At 42.2% G+C, this 19,989-nt stretch overlaps 1 long non-coding RNA gene across 1 annotated transcript; it reads left to right on the top strand.

The window, feature by feature from the left end:
* Positions 1–5,742: 5,742 nt before the first annotated feature.
* On the top strand, positions 5,743–16,794 carry LOC138681935 (uncharacterized). Its single transcript, XR_011322162.1, has 2 exons — positions 5,743–13,942; positions 14,412–16,794. It is a non-coding gene; the product is annotated as an uncharacterized lncRNA (long non-coding RNA).
* The last annotated feature ends 3,195 nt before the right edge of the window (positions 16,795–19,989 follow it).

Raw genomic sequence — 19,989 nt, 5'->3', positions numbered from 1 at the left:
CTGGTGAAATTACTGAGGAGCAGGGGAATATGTGACTAGTTTTTAACAGGTCATCCTATGAAACAGTGCTGCAGTATGTGCTGGTTTGCATGCTATACATTTCCAAGCAGATGTCAGATGTGCTTTCATTGAATAGTCTGCCGCAGTTCTGCAGCCTTACTGGCCTGGACAGATTATTGCCCATATGTGGAGTCTGCAGACCTGTAGGGATATTAAAAGAAATGGTAGAGAATATTTTGCTCAGCGGAAAATACTTCAGCTTTTTGATAGAAGTAACAGACGTGCAAATTTGTACAACAAACAATGTATTTTCCTAAAAGTATAAATGCTTAAATGAGTGCCAACAGGGAGATTTTCAATAAAATGGAAGGAGACTTCTGGAGCTTCCAGCATTTGGCTCAGTGGAGTTCCTCGTTGCTTGTTGCCCTGGCCTCCCTCCTTGTGATCTTGGAGGAACCTGGGCAGCAGGAATAGGGTAGTTCCAAGCCTGTGTCTGGGTCACGGGAATCAGAGGAGACTATAACCCAGAAGCTGCTGGTTTCAGTTATATGGAAAGGAGTCAAGGCAAACTGCTGCTCTCAATGATGTGCTGAAGCATCGTCAAGCACAGGAAAGTCTAAGCCTTCCGTGCCAAAGAAGGTGAAAGGGAGATGTTTATTATAATCCGTTTCCTCTTCATCTTCCACTCCAGGGCTTAAAAGCCTCTGCAAGTATTCAGTGAAGGAAATTGATCTCAGCTCTTGCCTTCTAATCTTCGGGAATGTCTCCCCACCTGAGCTGCCTGGCCTTCTTTTTCAGAGACTTCTCTGAGGTCACCATATGGTTTCTTTCTTTGTTCTTCACTCTTACTCTTTTGAGACTTGAAGCAATTAATAACAGCATTATCTTCAAGGTTCTGGATATCTCAGAGGTAAATCCACTGAGAGAGGAACCATGCAAAGCTGTTTTAGCTCACTGATCAGTTTCTGTGGTAATGAAGATTTTTGTTTGTTCTGTTTGATTTACTCAGTCATTATGGCAGAACACCCTCAGGTGCAGTCTTCAGAAGCTCTAGAGATCTTGAATTTTACATGCTGTCTTCCTTCCAAGTGTTTTGAATACTGAGAACCACAGTACTGCACAGAGTATGTAGTAATGGATAGGTGTTGTCAGATGGCTGTACAGCTTTTTACTTTGGGAAGCAGAGGCTGGGGCCAGATTTAACTATGGATTCACAATGTGTTAGGGACATCATACAAGGGAAAAAGGAACAGGCAGATAGAAGATCTGCTGAGACCAGGTCGGTTCTAAAACTGATGGGTACCCAAGCATCTTAGGAGTATCCGGCAAATAAAGTTTGCTGCTGTTTACTCCCAGTTACTCCCGGTAGTGTCTGCAGCTAAAGCAACATAGCCACATATTCAGAAATGGGAGAAAAGAAAGATAGTGGCACTGCCCTGTCATGTCAGAACTGGACTTGAACATGTTCTGCAATTAGCAGTCTGTCTTTTATTCCCTGTGGGCCAGTTCAAAGTTCATCATGCTGTTAATGCCATTTTGCAATACGTTTCAGAGTATGTTTTTATTAACAGCTTAAGCCAGTCTAAGACCATAATAATGCTAAAAGGAGCAGACCTGGTCTCCCCTCTTGCTAGCCACTCTTCTGCCCCTGCCCTTGTGTCAGCGCTAACATTCATGTGGTCAATGGGGAGCTGAGTCAGGTCCCCAGTTTAGTTGATTTATTTTTTTCAGCAGAGTTGATTTTCAGCCAGATGATCACGCTAAGCATCCTCACTGCATGTCTTCCTGGCCTTAAACCTGGCATGCAGGGGAGCACATGGCCAAGGGCAAGAGCAGGGACAGCTCCATTCAGGCTCTGGTTTCAGATTAGTTTGCACCAATTGTGAGGTTGCACCATAGGCCATGCAAGTCAATAGTGTTAGCACTTTACTGCTAGTTTGCTGCTGTGTCTGGAGTGTTCAGTTCCCTGAACAGCCAGCTAGTAGTAGTGTCATGGTTTAACCCCAGCCAGCAACTAGGTACCACGCAACTGCTTGCTCACTCCCCCCCGCCCCAGTGGGATGAGGGAGAGAATCAGTGGGAAAAGTAAAACTCCTGGTTTGAGATAAGAACAGTTTAATAGTACAGAAAGGAAGAAAATAGTGATGATAATGATGGTGATGATGATAATAATATGACAATAATAATAATAAAAGAATTGGAATATACCAAAGAAGTGATACACAGTGCAATTGCTCACCACTTGCTGGCCAATGCCCAGTTAGTTCCCGAGCAGCAATCCCCTGCCAAGCCAACTCCCCCCAGTTTTTATACTGGGCATGACATTACATGGTATGGAATATCCCTTTGGCCAGTTTGGGTCAGCTGCCCTGGTTGTGTCCCCTCCCAACTTCTTGTGCCCCTCCAGCCTTCTTGCTGGCTGGGCATGAGAAGCTGAAAAATCCTTGACTTCGTGTAAACACTACTTAGCAACAACTGAAAACATCAGTGTGTTATCAACATTATCCTCATACTAAATCCAAAATATTGCACTGTACCAGCTACTAGAAAGAAAATTAACTCTATCCCAGCCGAAACCACGACTCTCTGCCACTTGTCTGTCTTCTGCAGATGAGGAAACTGAGAAAGAAGGTGAAAACTCCATTCACGTGCTTTCATTTGCTGGCATGGGAGGAAAGCTTTAAAATTTCTACTTAGTTACTGGTATAAATGGGATATATAACTAGGACTTTAGTGGGAGGCAACTGAGCTAAATATGAGTACAGGGACTCACAGTGTCATGGGACACCACTGAGACCTTATTTGACATGCATTTAAAATACTCTTCAAAGAGTTTTTTTAAAGGAAAAAGGTTTTAACAAAATTGCTGCTTTGCTGAGAGACAGCACAACTGGATCAAATTAAGTAAAACCCGAATTTTAAAAGCATCTTGTGATTTGAGATACTGCAGAGAGCCTCTTTAAAAGGTGTCTGAGACTGAGCATCCATCAACTGAGGAAATCCCTAACACTAGGGGCTTTAGAAAAAACTAAGCCTTCACATTGGAACTATTTCTCCATACAGCTGGAAATCTAATGCAAACAGGGCCTAAGCAACTCGGCCAAAGTAATTTAGGGAATCAGAACTGCTGACTGCTAATCCTAGCTCAAGTTTCTAGCCACATGCCCGGAATGCTAACGTTTGGCTTTATTGTTTTGTGTTTCTCCTTTAGTCTCTGCTGTGAGGTACGTTGGGGGAACAGTAGAGCAGTGGCAACTGTTAACACCTCTGCCCTCTTTCTTAAGAAGGACCTGGGTTTTGCTGAAGCTTGTGGAGACAAGTACAGACCACATGATAACATATTTCTGTGCGAGAAGTCATTTTTGGCTATCTCTCACGTTAAAAAAACATTGCACATGGGAAGTTAAGAAGGGTGTGAATAACCTGGTTTCTTTTTTGTAAGAGTGACACAGATGCAGTACATTGGATGCCAGGATGGCTTTGTTATTAGTTATGTGTTATCATTACATCTGCATATCACAGCCACGGATCCCCTCCTGATTCTGTCAGCACTCTACAAACACCATAGGAAGACATCAGTTATTGACCCGAAGATGCGTCTTACTCTTAGATTTTGAGAATAAGACAGTTGGATACAGGAAAATGGGACTGCGCAAGGTGACAATTATTGGTGAGCAAAATAAGCAGTTCTCATGGTTGCAACCTCCCTGGTAGCAGAGATAACGGAGAAAGAGAATTTGAAAGAGACACAAAGTGGCTTTGTGAATGCTTGTAGGAGAGCTGTGCCCAGGTGAAACAAGCAAGTAGGAAAAAAAGGGATAGATAACTTTTCAGATAATGTTTTTGGTTTTGTTTTTGTTTTTTAATTTGGGTTACCTCCCAAAAGAGTTGCTTCAAAACCCTGATTGTAAGTCTTCCGGGGTTAACATTAACATTTTAGTTTGGACCAGGAGTGAACTTTTGAAGCAAACCTTCTGATTGTCCCCACTTAGTGCACATTGGTTTACACCGCAGACTGGTCACAGAGCACATGAACTGGATTCTTTCTGAGTGAAACTAAATCAGAAATATGTTCCATCTGCCAATGAGGGGGTCAGACATACAGAACCAGACAAGAGATAATCTAAACTAATTTAAAAAAAAAAACCCACAAATATATTTAGCATAGAGTCAAGGTCCTCAAACTTAATTGCTTTACTCTACAGAGCCACTCCTATTGCATGATACTACTGGCCTCTGTAGACATAAATTATCTTATTTCTTTTATATTTTTTATTGAAAGGAATACAGCTTTTTGATCAACTTTCAAGTGCTCTTTGCTTATATTTCTTAAGTATGCTGATACCTTATCATCTGTAACGCCTCAGTGGCATTTGCTCAGGTAGCATTATATGCTTTGCTTAGTATTTGCAGTGAAATTGCACCTATTTCAGGACAAAGGGTCTAGATTCCCAGTAAGCATCTTGTAAGCTAAAATGGCGTATTGAAGGCAAATCTCAAATGCCTACTCAGCATTTTGGCAGTGGCACATGTGGAAACAAGCAGTTAAAGATAGTGAAGGTCAGAAATTCTGTCTCAGGGGATTTTGACTTGAAATGTGAGAATTTTAAAAAATACGTTACAGGTTTTAACAGAACATTTGGAAACACTTTTCCCTCTTTCCCATGTGTGGCCATAGAGTCATTCATCAGTCTCTCCTCCCCACTTACTTGGCTCCACAATGAAATTATCTAGGGGCAGTATACTGGTGATCTTGTATGTGTTTTATTAAGGCCTAGCACATTTTCAGATTCTACAGAAGAGTTCAAAGAGAAATATTCTGGTAACGTGTGGAACACAAAGATATGAGGTGGTGGGCAGAAATGTGGAAACATTCCTTTGTCTCCATACGCTCAGGGAGAGGGAAGGGAAGAACTTACCACAAGTTGTTAAGGGGTAAAGTAGCACATTCTCACAATCAACCACAGAGAAAAAGAGGGCCTCAAAGAGGTGAAACCTGGTTCTTCCCTCAGCCTTTACTTAGACTGCTACAGTGACCCACAGCCTCTCCTGTAGTGCTGTGTCTTATGGCATATATATGTTTGAGATGGTGGTCAGAGAGGGTGGTCACAGAAGAATCCCAGTTTCGTTGGGACTGAACTCGTAAAAGAATTAAGGACAATAAATTTCACCACCTGTCACTAGAAATCCCAGGCACACTTATTCAACAAAGCCTTTGTAATATGATATAAATAAGTAGCAACATAGGCACTTAATAGCAAGGAAAAAAAAAAGTCATGCTAAAATTAAAAGCACAGAACCCTCCTCCTAAGAAGGGATAAAAGAATACTAAACCACATGTTACAATACTTGAGTAGTATTTTTCTAAGCAACTGATAATGGCACTAAGTGTATTGTTCACATAACAATACAAGATTAAGTCTGTGTAAAGACCTTTTGCAATTGGGGTAGGGCAGCCATGTGGCAATATGCCATTTTTTTTTCAGACATCAGCCTGCCCCTTTTGTTTTTCTGGGATAACAGCAGCATGCAGGAAGCCTGAAGAAGTGCCATAGTAGCTACTGTCTCAGAGGAAAGCAAGCAGTCAGCTGCTGCCACTGAAGTCTTGCAAGTGCTAGGCAGCAAGTTGGTTTGAGAGTTGGTGCTGTACAGGAAGGCGCAATACTATTCAGGATTCTCATTTCTTTGTGTTTAGAATGCAGCAGGACCTTGATAATGCCTACTAGGTGATCTTTCTGGACCAGACCCCTGCTAACAGGGTCATGTTTGATCACTCCAGAAATTCTAACTAGCAGAGAGAATTTGTGTTAAAGAAAGAGATAAAAAACCCAAATCCCTTCTGGCACAGTTGTTGCTGCTGAGCGAAGAGAAAAGAAAAAGAGGAGGAGATTCCTTACAAATGTTAGTAAATATGCTGCATAGCAGCTAAGGTTTGGTTTATTGCATAGAGTAATGCTGAAATACACATAGGGGTCACAGCATGCTGCAAAGTAATTTTCTCAGGGGAAAGTGAAGGCTAGAAGTACTCAGAGTATATCTGTGCCTGCAGCTGGATGAAGACCTATCTAACTAAGCTTTACACCAGCAAGTGCTGTGGAGTTCTGGAACTGGAATTTAATAGGATTTAATAAATTGTAATTGATAGCATGCTAAGGCCATGAAACACCTTCACAGAAATGTAGCTAGGAGCAAAAACATTCACCAACAAAAAGACACCAGACCAAAGAAGTTTTGAGATTCAGTGAAAAAAGAGGTGCTATACTTCCCATTCAGCACTATATAGGCACAGCATACAATCCATGGAGAATGGAAGGAAAACTGTGCCCCCAAAAATAGCAGTTATATTCCCCTGTATTTTTAGTGTGGGGACATTGCCAGACGGCATCACCCAGCAGCCTCCCATAGCGTTCTTAACTTCAACCAGACAATCTGAAAACCCAGAGAATGACTTTGCATTCATGCTAGTACCAAGGAAGCTGCAGGAAGTTTTCCATCCTTAGCGCAGCCAGTGGTACTAAGAGCTTTATTTGTCAACAGCTTTGCATTGCTCTTGGTATCATGTCAGTTATCCTTGCTCCTGAGGTTTCTGCTGGCAGCACTGTCCAGGCTAAAGCTGCTAACAGCACTGCAGCTGAATCACTGTGAGCAAAATTCTTTACGTGCACCAAACTCAAGCTGACTCAAAATAGCAGTGATGCACTGTCATCAAAAAGTGTCTGCAAGTAGAAGAGGTATCATTAAAGCTGGCCAAAAGCTGCCCAGTGTGAACAGCTATGCCCCTTGTATCTAGCTGGGGTAGATAGTAGAATTGTCTTTTCAATACAGTAGCTTGGTCTAGAAGGCTGCAGTTATTTGGAATATGCACAAGTACACACCATCAGGGGTGGAAATGGGAAAAAATACTTAGTGGGAGATATTTAGTGGTGCTATAGTCACAGTATTCACCCTTTGTTCACCAGCTGTGGGAACGTGGTCAGGTCACATAGCTCATGGCAAAAACCCTGAATAACAAAGACCCTTAAGTAGATACAGTGAAGCTAGCTTGAGGCTAGCTAGAGAGACTATAGGTGTTGCCATATAGGTAAGTAACTAGAGGCTGCAAAGCCCATTTAAGAATCCAGGTAAACATTTGTAGCTGGCCACACCGAGCTGCTGCAACATCTTTCTCCAGATCATCTGCCCAGAAATTCACTCCAGACTGTCCCTGCAAGCTGCAGTCACGTACTGATTGCAATATGGACATATGCTCTATTTTACTCAGTACTTACAGTGGTCAAGCTCTCTATACGTTCATCAGAGTTGACTGGCAAACAGAAACTGTTTGTTAATGAGGATTTTGTATCCTCTCCCCAGGTGACTCTATTGACACAGGATTATTCTGAAACAGTGTGTGGTATAAGCGTGCCTTTTTCTGCATTAGTATATGCAACTTTGCTGGTAAGCAATACATTAGCAAGGCATTCATAATTGTGTAGTAGTCGTCCACACATGGAGTTCCTCTGAAGAACTAGCCTGCAGATTCTCACACTGTTTTACTCCAGACTCATTTGCAGCTTCCCTGGTTGGAAGGAGGTAGCTCACTGTTACTTCTCAACCAGCTCCCCCAGACTTTTTTGTTTCTTCATGAATACCTTGATACAGCTTCCTCCATATATCTCCCTCTTGGCAGACCCTGACTGAAGGGCTGTGCCTCTCCTGCTGGCAATTCAGGCCCATTCTTTGCTGTAGACCCTGTCCCAGCTTTTCTGTCTGTGCAATTTATTAAATACATCATTTGCTACCTGATTAAGACATTTGCCTGCTCCCTTACACCTGCCAGCAGTAACATTTCTGTGCTTTATGAGCTTTAGGGCCTTGCCTGAGAGCTGAAACGTGTTTCTGGGTCCGAACAGGTAGGTATTTTGGAGGAGAGCAGCAGGCTCTTACCTCACTTCAGATCCCCGCAGCCTTCTTCCACCTCCAGAGAAAGACCCCTGCGCCTTCCATCCCGGCACTGTGTGAGCCAGAGCCAGCTTGGCACTCCTGCTCTGCGGCAATTATCCCAAGGGGCATCTCTGGTAATGCTGCCAGTGAGACAGCAAGGAGGATAAGTGCCTTCAGTTTATGCTCTGCCTTGGGGCGGGGGGGAACAAGAATGCCAAGGATCTGGCTGGATCAGAACAAAGCCCAGCTCAGGCCGGTGCTCACAGCCCACGGCTCAGGAGCTGCAGCCCCTCAGGGTTGGAATGGACCCCAGGCCACCGGCCGGGGCTCCCCAGCAGCCCCTCAGTACACTTGGGAGGGTGTCCAGCACCACCTCATACTAAAAAATGGGTAAAATACCTCATGTGCTGTGGTATGGGATTTTAGCCGTCTGTGTAAACATGCATAATCTGTTCTTTTTTGCTGGCCATAAGCATTTGTAACCTACATACCTGCTGAAGTCTTCTTCCTTTGTGTTACTTTCCAGAGTATTGAACTCAAGTGTTTTTTGAATTGAAATGATCTAAAGGGTAATGATAAACAGAAAGTTGCAAAACGATACCAACATCAGTTTCCACCTTGTCATTATCTGAGGTCTCAAGTGGAAACAACTTTGCCTTCCTCCCCAAACCCTCTCAATGCCCTTGACAGGAGGCAATTTTATTTAATGAAGACAGCTATACTTCAGTATAAAGGTGTCAGGTGAATTATTCATGAGCTCCTTTATCTCCAAAGCATTCCAGCTGCTTTATCTCATTGTAAAATTGTAAAAGAAAATTAAAATTTTTTGTGGAAGTGCAGCTGTTGCTTTGAAAAGCATCCGTTTACCAACTAACACTGAGACAGTAACATCCTCCGCTTCTGCTGTCAAGCGGCAGAAGTAAAAGACCAACAGAACTGGGCAAACAGATACACTGGAGAGAAACAAGCATAACTGATAACGTCAGCACTGTGAGGAAATCAATATTCAGATATTTTTAGGTGCCTCATTTTCTGTAATTAATGTCTTGAGCAGTACTGGAAAAATGGAGCAGCTGAGCTTTTTTCCTTTCTATATTCCCCTTTCTTTAACATACAACTGTTCTTTACTGTGAGGTATTTCATTACAGACCAGCCCTGTCATTAGCGCAGTATGTTGATATGTATCTTTACTCACGAGGAAACCAATATAGTCAGCACAGCTATACATGAGCACAACAGTCTTTGCATTTCATCTAATTTCAGACCCGAGATCTGCGTACACTGATTCAGTTACAGAGCAGAGTTCACTGCAGCAACTGGGGGCCTTATTTGTACTTCCCTGGCTACACAGTTATTTAAATTTGCACAAATGTGCAAAAGCATTGCAAAAGAAAAAATTATTTTTTTCTTGCTGGTATTTTAGTATTGTGGAAGTACAAGTAAGCTACATTTAGAAATATGGTTAAAAAATCTCCAAACCCTTTGAAGTCAGACCAGACTACAGATAAGCAGCTTGCTGAACTTACTATAGCACTCTGGAGGTTTGTGAGAGCAGGCTCACTGCAAGCTTTTGCCCTTTATTTCACCAACTACATCCTTCGACCTTGTGGAGAGTGTGCTGGTTTAAAAGACAAGTTACCATGATTTATACTTTCACCTCTTCTTCTTTACAGTCTTATTGGTAAGTATTTTCTCATAATCATTTAATCATAAAGAAAGTGCACCTCTGTGCCTGTGCATATTTTTACAGAGTAAGGTTGCATCTACCAAATAGCAGATGATCTGCTACATTCCATCACTTTAGCAAATATAGCTGAATATTAAAGGATTCATTTTTACCTTTCATTTTTCAGCCTTTGTGCCCATAACAGAACAGAAATAACATTGTGTAGGCTATCTTACTTGCGACATTTCCTAATTTGGGGGCACTTTATTTTTTAATCTCAATATTTATTTTTGTGTAGGATGTTTTATCTAGAACAGTCCTAATACATGGCGTCTATCCTCAGATACCATCTGCAGTTATCAAACCAAAGTAACATTTAAAAATGTGGTCATAATCTTAAAGGCTGAAACATAAAGATAAGAAAATACATAATCATAAAAAAAATTACTCTCTTCAGTGCAGAAGTAGATTGCAATTACTCCTAATTAATTCTGGTGCTGCTGAGATGGGTATCTGGTTTAATATAGCTGCCTTGCCTACTGGATGCTAATTTCTTCCTCCTGAGCATGAAGATTTTTCTCAGCTTTAATTTAACTGCTAACATAGGATTTGGCTAATAGCTGCTATGGCAGCTATAGTGCTTTTTCTCCCTGTTATATACGATGCTAAATTTCACAGATGATCAGGAGAAGCTACAAGCAAGTGCTTCTTGAATTTGAGCAATACCCATCTGCCCAGCTTGTAGGACAGAACTCCAGGAAAAGAAAGAGGGATGACCAGGCTGATTCTTGTCCATCAGTAATCATTGGACTGCAGAAAGCAAGAAGAAACCAGTGGATCTACCAAGGAAGAAAAAAATATTTCAGTGATGATATGAAATCGCTGTGCACTGCCTTGAGTGGCTGCACCAAGTAAAAGGTAATGCCAATGCCTTAAAGTTTTCAAAAGAGAAGAACCCTTTTGACTAAGGCTTTCTGCCAGTCTTGTGCAGGTAGAGACAGACCAAAATAGTGCTCTCACTGGGGCCAGAGAGTCTGTGATGTTCCTTCAATCCCTTGTGGGCACCCCGGTATCCAGACAACAGACAAATGTGGGGAAACCACACTTCAGAAACTCTGCTCCTCACAATTCTTTTTTTTTTTTTTTTTTTTTAAATTAGGAATGCTGATAACTAAATTACTTCCCATTTGCATATCTCTCCTGAGTTTTCTCAGGATATTAGGATTTTTCTGAATCTATAGGATCATCAAGGATTACTAGAGCTGACATTAAAAAAATCCACAAAAGAGAATCTGTCTTTCTTGTGAGCATCAGCAGCTATAACATTTCTCATACGGTTTTGATTTGTAAGTACTCCAAGCAGCTGACTGCCTCTGAACATCTGTTCTCTGAATGTCCCGGAGATACTGGTTTTGTACTGCAAATTTCAAGCATCTACGATATTACCATGCAATACCAGCATCTTTGCTCCCCTTGCTGAAATGTTTTTAATATGGATAACTTAGAAGAAATCTATTTTTCTGAAAGTTGATAAATTCCTAAATATTTTTAAAATTCCTACATATTTTTTAAATCTTGAAGGATTTTGCAAAACTCATAACCAGTTATTCTGCTTAGCTATTCTTTTTAGCTTTCTCTTTTCTTTGTATTTAACTTTCTTTCCATGGCATTTCTTATAACTGGAAAAGTTGCTTGACTTTTTAGAATGATGCCTTTTCCTTTAGATGCCTGCTTAGGATGCACTCTTCCATTATAGCTTCAATGACAATTGACTAAAATAGAAAATTATATTTTAATGTTTCAGATCAGGCCTCATCTGACATGCTCATTTATTGCAAATCTTTACAGTGCTATCTATCTTACAGTAAATTTTTAGGCTGCTATCCTGCACATGCTTAACTTTGCAACTGTGGGTAGCCCTGTGTAAATTCACTGTTCTTTCATGGATTTTGAAGGTAAGCAAGTACAAAGAGATCTGGCCCTCAGGGTATGGGATTGCCTGACTGTTTATGTAGCAAGAGTTAGCACAAGAAAGAGTCAGTTATGCTACAAAGCATAGTAAAATTCCCCCCCAAACTCAGTATAGCCATACTCTGGTTTTGACTGTAGATCTTCATACGTTATGAGCTTTTTCATATTGTTTTATCCCAATATTGCAAGTTAATAAATATGACATTGATAGCATAAGCTTTTTGAGAAATGAATGCACTCTTCTGTAACTATATTAGGATATAGACTTCATAAAAATGTATCTTGTTTACCTTGAATGACAAAAAAACCCCCCAAATTAGCAACCAAAAAAGAAGAACACCCCCCCCATGACGTCTCTGAGCCATTCTTACTTCTTCAAATCAATTACACTGCAAGTAAGTATGCTCATTAAATTATAACCAATACACTGGAAATGTTCCTCCCTTAAACTATCCATAGTTTTAGAGAAGGCAAGACTTGCCAAATGTATATTAATTAAATTATGTGGAAAGTACAACAGTGTTCAGAAATACAACTGTTCAAAAATGCTTGTCCGCTTGCTAAAATAAGAGGGTACGTATTCACTACGAACCCAGGGATTCTAGTAGCGAGGGCTTCGCTTTTGAGCCATCCTACTTCAAAATGGTTCTTCTGTGGCTTCATCAGACCCCTTTACTGCTTCCACAAGGCTACAAGACATGGATGTGGTTTAATCGGTTCATACGTAAAAGCAAACCCGCCAGACATCCCTAGGAGTTTTAATTTTGAAAGGCAATCTTTTGTAAAACCTTTTGTCTCTAGCTGTGCTTTTTTAGGACAGACTAATGCTGAGTTTCACTGCAGCGTTCTTGCACCCGAACACAGGGGATTGCAATATCGGTTATGAGCAGAATTGGAGTGTTGTAGGAAATATTTGTAAAACACCTAACTGACCAAGCACAAGAGAGTAGCTACACATCCTGTGGCCCAACTCTAACTGTTTTTCTAATATTAGGGCCAGGAGCGGTTGATGTACCACACCCAGAGGAGTAAACAGGAAAGGCTGCATCTACCACTTCGTTCTGCAGCTCTGCGTGACAAGGGGAGACGCAGGATATGTCCAGGCGGATCCATGCAGGCAGACACGAGCTCTTCGGTGCTGTGCTCAGAGCTGACCCAGACAGCAGAACGGTTGGACCAGTGCACCGCGGCAGCTTCTGCTCTCAACTACCTCGTGTCCAGCTAACCTGGGGGAAAGGTAGAGAGCTTAAACTCTGCCTGCACCTCTCTGCATAGACATCCTTTCAGATGGACCTCTGTCTTTCTTTTCCCTCTCTTTTCCTTCTTTCTTTCTTTCTTTCCTTCTTTCCTTTCTTTCCTGCGCCAGCTGATCTCCAGTGTTACAAATTTGCTGCAATTTAGAGCTGAATATTCAAAGGTGGCATCAGCCATCGATTCCAAATGATGCACTTGGGCACAGAAGCAGCATTTTCTAATCTAAGGGGCTGTATCCTCTGATAGAAGTGGAGTGAAGAGAGCCCTCTAGCACTTGCAAAGAGAGGGAAGAGGAGGGAAGGTACCTTGTGGGCGGGAGGTCCAGCAAGGGAAGATAGGGAACACAGTGGTAAGTCACTGGCAAGGAGGATGAGAGAGGGATGATAGGAAAGGTCCCAGGTCACCCACAGCCAGGGCAGGGAAGAGTGGGATCACTCAAAGGAAGGAGATGAACTAGGGCAGGGGCAGCCTGGGAGATGCTCTTTATGTCTTTTACTTGAAAGATGCTTCTAAAGCCTGATCTCTCCTTTTTACTGTGCCACTGATCATTCTTCCATCTAGAGCTCTCCTTGTAGGTGTTGCGTTCCCATGCTTCTCCATGGGAAGCTTGTCCCATGTGCAAACTACTCCTGGTGCACATCTACGTGACGCTCCGCTGAGCGACACTGGAAATCCTGTAGGTAGCACCAAAGAGCTGGTATGTCACCACAGCCCAGCCCAGTACTGGTCATGGAGGGTAGTTTGGACTCCAGGAGGGTAACTGAGCCATTAGCCTTCCCCTGAGCCTGCCAGCTTAGGCATGGGCAGCTGTACCACTTCGATTTGCAAGCTAGCAGGTCTGGCTCCTGCATGGGATCTCTGAACTTAACTGTATTGTGGAGCCTGGCTGTCTGCACAGAAAACTGAAATAACTTCTGAACCATGTAATCAAATCCTGCATTTCACCAACTTATTTCCTGTTAGTCACTGTCATCACACCTGAATTTGTTCCAAAGTCAGTCAGGAATAATCTCCTGATTGCTAGACCTAAGCTGAGTTTATCTGCTCTCCATCACTCTTTCAGAGCATCTGAATGCCCAGCAATTGCCTGTATCTCATGAGGGATTGCCTGTATCTCACGAGACTGCTGTAAGTTAAGAAAATCTTTCCTTTGTACTACTAACAAAGAATGTCTGCAGGTTTGCATGGCAAATGTAGCAAGGGTAAGAGCAGTACCAGATTTTTCTGAGTCTCACTGAGATGCACTTCTCAGTCACAAAACTGTAATTTGTCTTCCTTACACACACCTTCCTTCTCCACCATGATGAGATTTAATATCTAATCTCTATATTGAATAACAATATCTCAGCTGTCAACTGCCTGGAATTCTCACACTGGGGGAAAAAATGAAGAACATATATAAATGGCAAAGCAAATAGTATTCTAACAATATTTAGTCTGAATATTTAGACTGGCAATAAGAATACACGTAACTAAAAATATAAGATTTTATGTAATGGTCGACATGATGTTGGCTCAATAACATAAAATGTACATATGTACAGACTAGCCTTTATTTTAAGCCTGATCCTATTCTTATTTTAATTTGTGGCTTTAGATACCTAAACAGCAAATCTATAAAGGACTTTAAGCATGTTGAGTCGCAAAGAATAGAAGCCATTTCTTTTCTCACGCTGCTGTGAATGAAGAATAACTTCGGTGAAGCTGCTGTGGCACCAGCGAAAGCCGGTGAGTGAGGAAGCAAGGCACCAGTACTCGGTGAGGAGGTGGTCAGCCAGCCCTGTTCCCTCCTGAAGTCTGCAAGCAGGAAACAAAGCTTGAAGAGGAGTCTGGGAAGAGCGTCTTGCTCTATGCTGCAAGAGGCTCCAAGGGGAGAGCAGCTCCTGGGGACATGCCATAAACCATCTCGTGCTCTGTCTTTGTTGTGGCCCGGGTCAAGCTGTCTAATCCATGTGGGAACTCTTGTGTTCAGCTCTGCAGCTCTGCCTTCCACATGAGAGGAGGGCAATAAATTACCGCTGTGGTACCTTCCCCTGCTTGCTGACTGCTGACCATGAACCGGCTGGTGATGTTTGGGCTAGCGGTGACATTGAGAGTCCAGCTGTGCTCCGTGTTATTTTTCCTGTGCAGTCTCCCGTTTGTGGCTTCAGGGGCTCTGACAGTCAGAGGCTGTCCCTGCTGTAGCAGGGCTCTACCAGAAAACCAGACGACCTTCTCCTGTGCTGCCGGGAAACAACGCCCGACCTGAACTAACACCACTCGGGTCTCTCCGGTTTCTTTTCTCTGAAAGCGATATCCCAAGTATCTGCCATGAGCTTGGAGGGGTGGGAGAAGGGAAAGCAGGTTCCCACATGATGGTGCAGTGGCTGCGCAGCCAGGCTGTGGCTGGCACGTCTCCGAGCTGTGGACCCAGCCTGTCCCTGCCACCTGCTCCGCTCCACCACCCTGCGCCAGGCGCAGCTGCCCAGCTCTGGACAAACCCGACCTTGTGAGAGGTGACGAAGGGGTAGAGAGGCCATGGCATGCTGCTGCGGGTGAGGGAGATGCAGCTCTGGCTGCTGGGGAATAGGAGCTGGCTGCGTCTTTCTCTGTCTTTGCCTGTGAGATCTGAGAGTTGGAGGTTGCTATCCCATGGCAGGCCGGGCTGCTGTGACAGCGGCTTTTGCATAACGAGCGATGCAGTGAAAGTAACAGCCCTTCTCAAACTGATGCTGAATGAAAAGCTTTGTTACCTGCAGGTTACAAGCTTTATGGCATGGTGCGTGTTCCTGCAGAAAACTCCTGCCACAATACTTTCTGCAATTACAATGACATTGTAGCTGTATTTCGTCTGGGAAAATCAGTCATAAATAGAATTTATTGTTGGTATACCTCCACTGTCTGTGCTAACAGCAGAAGCCATAGTGTATTGCAGCTGATTTGTTTTTGTTTTATATTGACTTCATGAATTAACTAGAGGACAAGGTGGACCATTTGCTGTGTTAAAATGTAACTAGAAAATGGCATAAGGGCATACTATTTGCCTTAAAGGGAACTTATTTAGGTCAAAACTGCATGTGGAGCATGAGACTGCAGTAGCAGCATTGAAAGCCCTTTTTGTCAATAGGTTATCTCATAACTGAACACTTCTTAAAATTGTTTTCCAAGTCTGAAGGCAAAATTTTTGAGAGGCAAATTAGCTGAAGGACACACAGAAGAGTGAACGTGCTGTGAGTTTTTACTTAATTGTTATTTCTTCAGATGGAAAATACGCATTTTGCTTTGCATTAATGGCTTCATTGTAATGATTAATGTCTCTGTGCCTTTCTGTAATTATTTTTCACTTAAAAGTGTGGATGCCAGTAACAGTTTGTTAAGAGAAACAAGTGATGGAACATTAGCCGACTCACCAAGCACTATGAAATTTTTGTCAATTATAATCTATGCTTTTATAATAGCCCCTTCTGCCTGACATGCATTTCCCTCCCTGTCCATGAGAATACAGTCAACTTTCAGGATATACTGCAGGATCTATCTTTTAACTCATGTCTGTGGGAGAAGACAATCACAGGTCCCTCTTTTTTTTTTTCTACTTTTTCTGCGTGTGACTTCCAGGATCACGTAGATCTTTGTCTGGCAGCATTTCTTGGTTCAGGCTTTCAAGTGTGCTGATGATATATATGGCCTTTAGGAACCATTGCCCTGCAATACAGTAAGGTTGGGTGGATTCTGGTTGAAACTGGGTGTTGGGATAGTTGCTGAAGGCTTTGTGAAATTCCTAAGTTAAAGCACAAATGATAGATGGAATGACATTTTCTAATGCTTGGTTTGTTGAGTGACCATTTGCATCTACAGAACATGAAAGTAAGAGGATAATCTTTCAAAATGAAAAGTAAAAAATAGCAAATGTGCACCTAAAATATTATTTCTTAAAATTTCATGTGAAGCCATTATTTTAAAAGAAATAAACTGCCTGGGGTTTTGATGGAAATTAATGGAAATGATGCTGTACTTTCCTGGCAAGTTACCTAAAAAGCAGTATACCATTTTTGGCCTTGCTCTTACAAAGATGTGGGCATGAGCTTAGCCTTATGCCACTAAAGCTCACACTACACGCATAAATCTTCGTAAAAGGACTTTGTGGAAGACTCTTCTAAACACAGCTAGTTGTGATATCATTGTAAGTTACAAAACTTTCCTCTAAGAAACTCTACATACCAGTAAATCAAAACATTTCAAGTATTTATTGTTTGCTAGAAAAAATAATGTCGGTTATGTAAACTGGATTGAAAGTTGACTTATGAGAGTATGTTTTAGATCTGTGTGTGGTCCTCCTTCCCTTCCCACACAAATAATAAATAGATGGATATTTGTCAAGTATTTTATTACACCAACTGTTATTCTCTATTATGTACTCAGTTGCTTACAGAAAAAACTGACATGAACTGCACCTTCCACAATCTGCTCAGAGAGGGCAGTTTTCACCTACGAGGCCATCTAATTTTTGAAAACAATGACCAGGCCAGAGCTAGGAAGCAGCTACTATTTCTTGGATGTTTTTAAGGTGTTAGAGATATTAACAAGCTGGAAAACAGACAATCACATTTTACAGTTCAATAACCATTTCTCCTGTTTTTCTTAGAGTTGCAACATCACCCAAGAAACAACGCAAAGAATAGTAAGAGTATTCACACACGGAGTCGATACATGAAACTACAAGCTTGTCAACTATATTCCAAGCATGCCTGATGCTGTGGCTGGGAAACCTGCCCCACCAGTTGCTTGTCATCAGTCATCTTTCATTTTGCAAAGAGAGTAAATAAAAAGAATTTTTATTAGGGATAACGGGTGAGATTCACTCAAACTTATTTGGGAAAAGCTAAATTATGGTTTTCCAGCCAGCTATTTGCCTGTGTTTCCGAAGTTTCAGCCGGTGATGTGCAGGGTGTTTTCACTGTCAACAGGAAGCAACTGCCAGCCAGGCCTCATGCCTTTTGGGCCAGGGCAAGTTTGATGTGATCTGAACCCTAAGATAAGTGAAATAACGTACAAATTCAAGCGGCTGGTCCTTGGCTGTACTGTTCAAATAAAAAGAGTTCCCAGGATCCCCAAAATACTAAAATATTGGGAGAGATTATTATATGTCATATTATACCTGTCAATTTATACCGATGATTTCATCTTGAAGAAAAACATACCTATCATACATATTACTACTATTCCTGCTGGCACATCTTGGGAAGTAGTAGGGGGTTTGGTTTTTTTTCACCACAACTTCAGTCTCCGTCCCACATGTGATCACACAATTGTTTGCAGGACTGCTGCTGGCTGGGTTTAGAGTAAGTCATTGCATTATTATTTGGGTGGGGAGGGAAGGACGAAAGAAGGACCACACACAGATCTTAACCATACTTTGATAAGTCAGCTTTCAATCCAGTTTACATTACTGACTTTATTTTTTTCCAGCAAACAATAAATACTTGAACTGGTTTGACTTACTGATACATAGTGTTTCTTAGTTATAGGGAACTTTTGTAACCTGTAATGACATCACAACTTCCCTATAAACAGGAAGGTTGAAACTCTCGTCCCATGATCCTTGTAGAGCTTCTGATAATCATGAAGTGCCTCTCAGTCTGAACTAATGTACCCTCACAAGAACTTTAAAGCACGCAAGGACCGTCAATGCCATTGCACAAGGCACACTGGACTGTACAGAAAGTGGCTCTGGCGCCCAAGGTGGATTAAAGCTCCCCATAAGTACTGGGTTCAGCAGAGTACGTTGGTGTGGCTGACCCTGCAAAGTGCCGAAGGATGCCTGCAGTTCAGAGGTGGCAGGCAGACACCTGAGCACCCCACGTTCCCTAAAGGTGTGCTCATGCCCACGGGGTGTTCAGCTCGTGCCTGTTACACCTATAAGCTCACACTTATTTTGCAGAAATAAGAGGCATGGATTTCCCTGCCTTCTCCCTCAGCTTGTGGGGGTTGACTTCTTTAGTGTCTTGGAGATGACATGTTGGAGATTACAATACTGGGGGAGACTGGGTTTGGACACAGCCACTGTGTCCTTTCTGATGAGAGAGGGATGTATGGAGAGAGAAATGCAAGTTTTACAGGTCAAGGAAGAAGAGAAAATTGTCCAAAGGGAAAAAAAAAAAAGCAGCTGTGTTTGTTTGCAGTAAGAGGCGTGGCTGGTAAGGCAGACCATTGTGTTCTGGAACAGTGGGTGTTTCCAGTGTCTTCCTGCCATGGTCCACCTTAGAAAAATTTAGAAAAACTGAGGCCGACACATCAACAAAGGTCAAACGGTGTCTGCTGGGGTGTTGGAGAAGGGAGTATTTGTTGTGATGAGACATTAGCATCGCAAGTATTGAGCTGGTCAGTTATGAATGGGCACCTTCAGGCACAGGAATTAGCACAAATTGTTGACAGTATTTTCCTTTGCTTGTCAGCATAACATCTCTCTTGTTCTAGTTCAGCTGTAAGACAGCTGTTCTTCCATAAGCTAGTTTGAAGATATTATTCTATTTTCATGAGAGTCATATAGTTAAATATGGCAATAGTTAGGTAAAGCTTTATGTCATCTCCACATGGCTGGTAGCATTTCCTCTGACCAGTATCTTGTACCTGACTGAAGATACAGAAAAGGTCCAGCGACATCTTAGGACTCTCCAGGTGAAGAACCCAGCTGTCAAGGGGTCATTCACTCTCTGCTCCGCAGAGCCTTCTCAAGACGACTGTCATGGTTTTGGGTCTTTGCCACTTTAAGTTGGGCTGCAAGATTCAGTTTCTGAGATAGTCTTGCCCTTCTTTGAAACAATATATTTTAAAATGAGAAAATACCACGACAATCTAGTGTCCCTAAAGGAACAAAGATCTCTCCATAACACTCCACCCTTAAACACAATCATCAATTATTCTCCCACCAATAACTTCAACTAACAACCCGTTCAGCATTCCGCACATTGAGAAGACAGGCACAGATCTTCATTTCGGATTAGCAGAATGAAAGGTGCATGTTTAGTGCAGGTGAGAAGGAGGCACAGATGAATGGTGTGGAGAGGATAAAGTAGTTTTAAAAAGATTTGTAGAAGAGATAACAGGTCTTGGTTAACCAGGACAGAGGTGATGAGCTAGTAAATTTTTTTTTGGCTTTACAGAACATAAATTAAACTGATAGCAATTTTAACTGAAGT

Source organism: Haliaeetus albicilla, chromosome 25 (assembly GCF_947461875.1).
Source record: "Haliaeetus albicilla chromosome 25, bHalAlb1.1, whole genome shotgun sequence".
NCBI lineage: Eukaryota > Metazoa > Chordata > Aves > Accipitriformes > Accipitridae > Haliaeetus > Haliaeetus albicilla.
This window is presented reverse-complemented; position numbering and strand designations above follow the sequence as displayed.